This window comes from Mustela putorius, unplaced genomic scaffold (genome assembly GCF_011764305.1).
Source record: "Mustela putorius furo isolate JIRA1106 unplaced genomic scaffold, ASM1176430v1.1 tig00003942_pilon_pilon_pilon, whole genome shotgun sequence".
NCBI lineage: Eukaryota > Metazoa > Chordata > Mammalia > Carnivora > Mustelidae > Mustela > Mustela putorius.
In genome coordinates, this window is record NW_025422087.1 from 12,944,979 (window position 1) to 12,951,621 (window position 6,643).

A 6,643-nucleotide genomic window follows, 5' to 3' on the forward strand; every position below is an offset into this window, starting at 1 on the left:
GGGGAAATAAAGCAGATCACCAATTGTGGGAATGAGCTCCCAAGGAAGGTTTTTCTGTGTTTCTATAGTTTCATTCTCTCAATGACTGAACTAGGGCAAGGTCCGGAAATGAGCACAGCTTGTTTGTTTGTTTTAGGACAATTGCGATTTTAGAAGTCCTAATTCTATTCCCACTCCTGACCTACAGGATGTTGTCCCCAAAGATGTATATTTGATTTGCCCTGAATGTTCATCTTAGGGCACCAGTGCCTTCCTGAAACAATTTGTTCTAGCCTCAGACCTTTCTCCTTCTCTAAGCTTCTGGTTTAAGGAAACCTCTCCCACCACATGTCATCCGCCATCATTTCATTTCTTGCTAAGACGCACACATACGTTCTAGGACATTTGCTGCTACCTTAGGAAAACGTTCCCTTCTCTTTAAATGATGATTTCATTAACTTTTCACCGATGTGTACCATCCATTCTATTCTATTCCTTCTCATTTATCCAATTCTTGAATTTCCACCTCCTTAAAAAACAATTTAAGTCCACAGATCTGTATGGATATTTATAGTGATAACTCCCTAAACTGCCAGTTCGACCTAGACTCCACTCCAGAATAATAAATATTTTCAACTATCAGCTGATGAAATCTCTCTACCTAAGTATATCCACTATTAATGAAATAATCAGTCCATTAGAAAACATTTTATTAAACGGACATTTTTATTATGGAAATTTTGATGATGCATGTGAAATAATACATACAATGCATATAAGTATATAATGTGTATGCATTTATTGAATGAAATGAACAATGTATATACCATCCAACCTCAGAACTAGAATACAACCAACACCATTAAAGCTGTTCGAGTATCCTTCACAAGACTTATCGTACCTCCCCATAACCACAATCCATAATTGTGCCGATTATTCTCTGGTGTTTAAAACAGTTTTTTAATCGTAAATGTATGTATCTTTTAAAATTTAGTTAATTATTTTAAAAGATTTTATATGTTTATTTGAGACAGAGACAGAGCATGAACAAGGGGGAAGAGGCAGGGGGAGAGGGAGAAGCAGACTCCCCACTGAACTGACAGCCCCACACAGGATTCCATCCCAGGACTCTGGGATCATGACCTGAGCCGAAGGCAGACACTTAACCAACTGAGCCACCCAGGCGCCCCTACAATGTATGTATAGATCTTGAAACAGTGTATCACTTAGCTTTATCTGCTTTGACCATGTAAAAATACACATGTATTCTCCTGTGATTACCTTTGTGGCTCCATATTGTTTTTAAGGTTCATCTACCTTGCTGCTTGAGGCAACTGTTTGGTCATTTTGAGTGTACCTCACACATGACAAACAGGCCCCCATGCATTGACTTATCTAGGATATTTAAAAGTTTTTGCTATTATAAATCATGCTACTATGAATCTTTTTGTACATATGTCCTGGTGCATATATATATGCAAGAGTTCTTCAGTACCTAAAATCAACGTGTGCACATTCAGAAATGGAATTGTCAGAATTTATGTTCAATTTTACAAGACTGTTGTAAACAGGCTTTTGATTGTTTTCAAGTGGTTTGTTATCGACGGAATCTTCCACTAGCCCTGTACTGCTCTCAAGTATTGCCTGTGTTCCACATCCTTGAAGTGCTTGATAGTGTTGGAGCTTTTAATATTTGACAACTGAGTGGGTGTAAAATAGTATTTCATTATAATCTGAATTTAGATTTTCCTGAAAAAAAATTTTTTTTAGATTTCTTATTTATTTGACAGAGAATATAAGTAGGCAGAGAGGCAGGCAGAGAGAGAGAGGGGAGGAAGCAGGCTCCCTGCTGAGCAGAGAGCCTGATGCTGGGCTCCATCCAGGACCCTGGGATCATGACCCGAGCTGAAGGCAGAGGCTTTAACCCACTGAGCCACCCAGGGACCCCAGATTTTCCTGAATTTTAATAAAGCTGAGCAATTTTCACAGGGCTGTTTACAATTCACGTTTTCTCCCTGTATTGCACTTAGTGTTTTGTGCTTTTTATTTTTTATACTGATCGTATATAGTCCTTATATACACACTTGCATCTATTTTTAAGATGTATATAATGTATACATATTAAATATATATTTATTTAATATACATAATAAATATATATATAATGTGTATATATATGTGCTTGACAGTTACATGAAAAGCAAATATAATTCTCCCCATTGTAGCTTATCTTTTCACCTTTTCAATGATGCATTTGATATCAAATATGGGAAGCTTCAATATACTTAGTGTCTGGTATGTCTTGCGTAAAAAGCTATTCTTTTCTATGGAAGACAGGATATCCTTAAGATAGGATATTCTGTATTTTCTTTGAAAGCTTTTAGAGTTCTTTTCTCTTTTAAGTGTTTAATCCACCTAGAGTGGCTTTTTGTGCATTGTGTAGTGCAGGGGTCCATTTTCATTTTCTTTCATATAAATAACCAGTTATCAGAGCACTTTGTAACAAACTGTCCAATACCTTAACTGATCTGCCATGCCAGCTGTTATAAACTGGTCCCATCGGAGTGAGTGCTCATGGTTTCCTTATTATACTCCACTATCAGTTTGCTTATCTCCAGTGAATACTACATTGTCTTCGTTTCTGTGCCTTCATTAGTCTTGGTATTTGGTAGAGCAGGTTCTTCATTTCTTTAGAAGAGTATCTATTCTTTGTAACCATGATAGTCCATGATAGTTGTGTATCCTCCATTTAAATAAGTTTTCTTTAATGATTGTCATAAAGTTAAAAAAAATTCTCCATGATGTTGTTACTCGTCTTTTGATGGATTTACTCAAAGTACTATGTCACTGTTTTCTTTTTATAGACTTAAATTTTTTTAGAGCACTTATATGTTCACAGCCAAATTGAGAGGAAGATAAAGACTTCCCATACACCTCTTGCTCCCACACATGCATAGTCTCCCCCATTATCAAAATCCTCTGCCAGCGTGGTACACTTGTTGCAGTGGATGAACCTACATCGACACATCATTATCACCCAGAGTCCATGGTTTGCATTAGGATTCACTCTTGGGTTAATGTATTCCATGGGCTTGCACAAATACGTAATGTCATGATAATGTTTATGATGATGTCATCCATCCCTATAGTAGCACAGAAATACTCTACACTCCTGCTCTGAAAACCCTGTTCCCCACCTATTCATCCTTCTCTGCCCCTCCCCCCTCAAAGCCAGCAACCACCGATCGTCTGTGTCCAAGGTTCTACCTTTTCCAGAATGTCATTTAGTTGGAATCCTATGTAAACTCGTCCAGATTGGCTTCTTTCACTTAGTAATATGCATTTAGGGTTCCACCATGTCTTTTTATAGCTTCGTTGCTCCTCTTTTTAGTTCCGGATAGTATTCCATTGCCTGGTATTCCTTTTGTTGAATGAAGTTTTTTCCTGTTGCTCATATTTGAAAATGCAACTGACTTTTGAATATATTTGTAAATCTCACTAAGCTTTATATCTTCCTTTGTACCTTTTTGCCATTTACTTTTTTATACCTTGTCATATTAGCAAGTCTGTAGTACAATGCTGAACTACATTTCACTTGACCAGCCCTTTTTTTTTTTTTTAAGAGATTTTATTTATTCATTTGACAGACAGAGATCACAAGTAGGCAGAGAGGCAGGCAGAGAGAGAGAGGAGGAAGCAGGCCCTCCGCTGAGCAGAGAGCCCCATGTGGGGCTCGATCCCAGGACCCTGGGATCACGACCTGGGCCGAAGGCAGAGGCTTTAACCCACTGAGCCACCCAGGTGCCCCACTGACCAGCCCACTTTTAAAGGGCTATTTCTAAAATTCCATAATTAAGAATAATGTGTGCTATACTTTTATAGATTTCCTTTACCTACTAAAGCTTCATTCTTTTCATAGTTTGATAAATGTGTTTTTTAACCATTATGGTGATTTTTATCAACCATTTTTTATAGACTAAAAAAATGGGTTTTTCTCCATCTGATGATTGCAATTTTAGATTTAATTTTATCCTTGCTTTACTATTAATAAATCTATCCTTTACCCCTGACAGAAACCCAGCTTGGTTATGGTGTACCATTTCCTAAGAATAATTTTGTCTTGCTGATAATTTATGTTTCTCTATTTTCTTGGGTAAGGTTGACTTGGATTTTTTTCTCCTACTATGCTTGTCTGAGTTTTGGTATCAAGGTTAAAAGGGTCTATAAGAATAAGTTGGTCTATTCTCTTGGAAGAGTGTGTGCAGTAGAATGAACCTGAAAAGCCTTCTGAGCCTACTGCTTCCTTTCCATTTACAAGTGCCGTGATACCAACATACAGGCAAGTATGACATCTTACTGTGTGCTTATTTCTTCCACTTTTCTGTGCCTTCTCTGTTTTTTCTTACTCTATTTGCCCTCTCCACCATTTAGGAGTTCAAAAAGCTAATGACTTTGAAGATTTGTTCATCTGAGAGAGAGAGACAGAGTGCTTATGAGAGTGGAGTGGGGAAAGGAACGAGGAAGAGAGAGAGAAAGAATCCTCAAGAAGACGTCCCACTGAGTATGGAGCGGGAGGCAAGGCTCGATCTCATGATCCTGAGATCATGACCTGAGCCAAGATCATGATTTGAGTGGAAATAAAGAGTTGGATGCTTAACTGACTGAGTCACCCAGGAGCCCTGAACACGAATGACTTTGAACTCTAAGACTTCTACCAGAAATTAATTAAATTAAGAATTTAAAAATTTAGTCAGAATCAAAATGCCCCTCTTGAATACAAGGACCTGGATACTTTAATTTTGATCTCCCTTTCCAACTGACTTGCCAATGTTGCCCAATCTTTTATCACTTAACTGACCCAAATTATTTACTAGTGTTGTGTCACCTTTAGAACCAATAAAGGTTCACTAAATTTAATTTGGAATAAAGCCTTTTTTTGAAGTCAAGAAATTTATATTTAAGGAATTTCACATGTGATTTCTCCTACTACCAATCACCTTAGTTTCCCCCAGTCTGTCATAATGTTCCAGGTTTTTTAAAAAGAACTTTTGCTCAATCCACAGTTGTCATTGTCAGTTCCCAATGCTTCTTCTTCCTTCTTTTTGAATTCTTAAGCAGGATCCAAACCTATTGTGGAGCCCGACACATGGCTCCATCTCATGACCCTAAGATCACAATCAGCCGAAATCAAGAGTCTGAAGCTTAATCGACTGAGCCACCCAGGTGCCCCCCAGTTGGACTTTTTTAAATCACTTGGATATGGACATACTTCAAAAAAGTTCCCACTTGGGGCGCCTGGGTGGCTCAGTGGGTTTGGCCACTGCCTTCGGCTAGGGTCATGATCTCAGGGTCCTGGGATCGAGTCCCGCATCCAGCTCTCTGCTCAGCAGGGAGCCTGCTTCCCTCTCTCTCTCTCTGCCTGACTCTCTGCCTACTTGTGATCTCTGTCTGTCAAATAAATAAATAAAATCTTTAAAAAAAAAGTTCCCACCTGTAATCTTTGGAATCCAATTTCTTCAAGCAATTGATTTAAGGGCCCTAGAAGTTAAAATTATAGAAAGTTAATCGATTACTATTTTGTCAAGTGATTTAAAAATATATTATTCCTTAATTGTTCCTAATTCTTGAAAGTCTCGTTCCATCCACTTTTAACAAGAAATGTTACAGGTCTCATTGTCACCCCGGCAATGTTGGAAGCATAACCTGTTTCTCAATATAGCCACATTAACTGTCTGTGGACAACACAAACCGTGCTCAGTTTCATCTAGAATGAGGCTTGGAGTAAATTAAGTCCTTTCTAAAATTGTGACACTAAGTATATTTTATAAATGCAGACTAAACTCTCCTAGCAAATCAAGTGGTAAAATTAAAGTGGCTTAAAATTAAGGATCATCAATTATATGATTAAGTGTTTGCAAATCCTGTGTGACTACGGGGCTTTATGGAAAGAGAATGCAAAGGTACATTCTAATCCTTTTCCATAATGTAGATCCTCACCATCTCCACTTTTGGATTTCTGCAAAAACCCACCCAGTGTACTACCTCTAACTCAACTTCCATGCTGTAGCTTGCGTGACTTTCGCAAAGTGCTTTCTATTTCAAATTGCTGACTCAAAACAAATGCCCAAGTCCTCAGCATGGCTGTTACAAGGTCTTTTGCAGTATGTCCCTTGCTTTTGAGAATCCCCAAAACTACACCCTTCATTCAAACCCCACCCAGTTATGGGATTATTTTGCTGTGCTGGTCTGTCACACTTTGTGCCTCTATAAAGGATGTTATTTCTTATTCATCCCAAGACTTTAATGTCACTGAGGCTTTCTGGACTCCCTCAGGCAGAAAGGTACTCATGTTCTCTCTTGAGTATTTTCAAAGCACTTGGTAGTACAAGTAGTTTGGTTTTGGTATTGGTATTAAATGCTTAGTTCAAATTTACCACTTACTTTATTGTGGGACTTACTTTTTGAGTTATTTATCTGGTTAATTAAGTTGCTAGCTAGTACTTATCTCATAGGGTTATGAGATACATAAAACCAGTCCGCAGTAATTATTGCAAGTGCTCCAAAAATGTTCTCTTCATTTTTTTTTATAAACCTTTAAGTGCCTGATACACACAAGATGCCAGAAATACATCTAAAAGATGAACAGGACATAGTTCCTTTGCTA

At 37.9% G+C, this 6,643-nt stretch overlaps 1 non-coding gene across 1 annotated transcript; it reads right to left on the reverse strand.

The window, feature by feature from the left end:
- Window positions 1–5,635: 5,635 nt before the first annotated feature.
- Window positions 5,636–5,756, reverse strand: LOC123389082. The gene has a single exon (XR_006603613.1). It is a non-coding gene; the product is annotated as a small nucleolar RNA SNORA1 (small nucleolar RNA).
- Window positions 5,757–6,643: the final 887 nt, after the last annotated feature.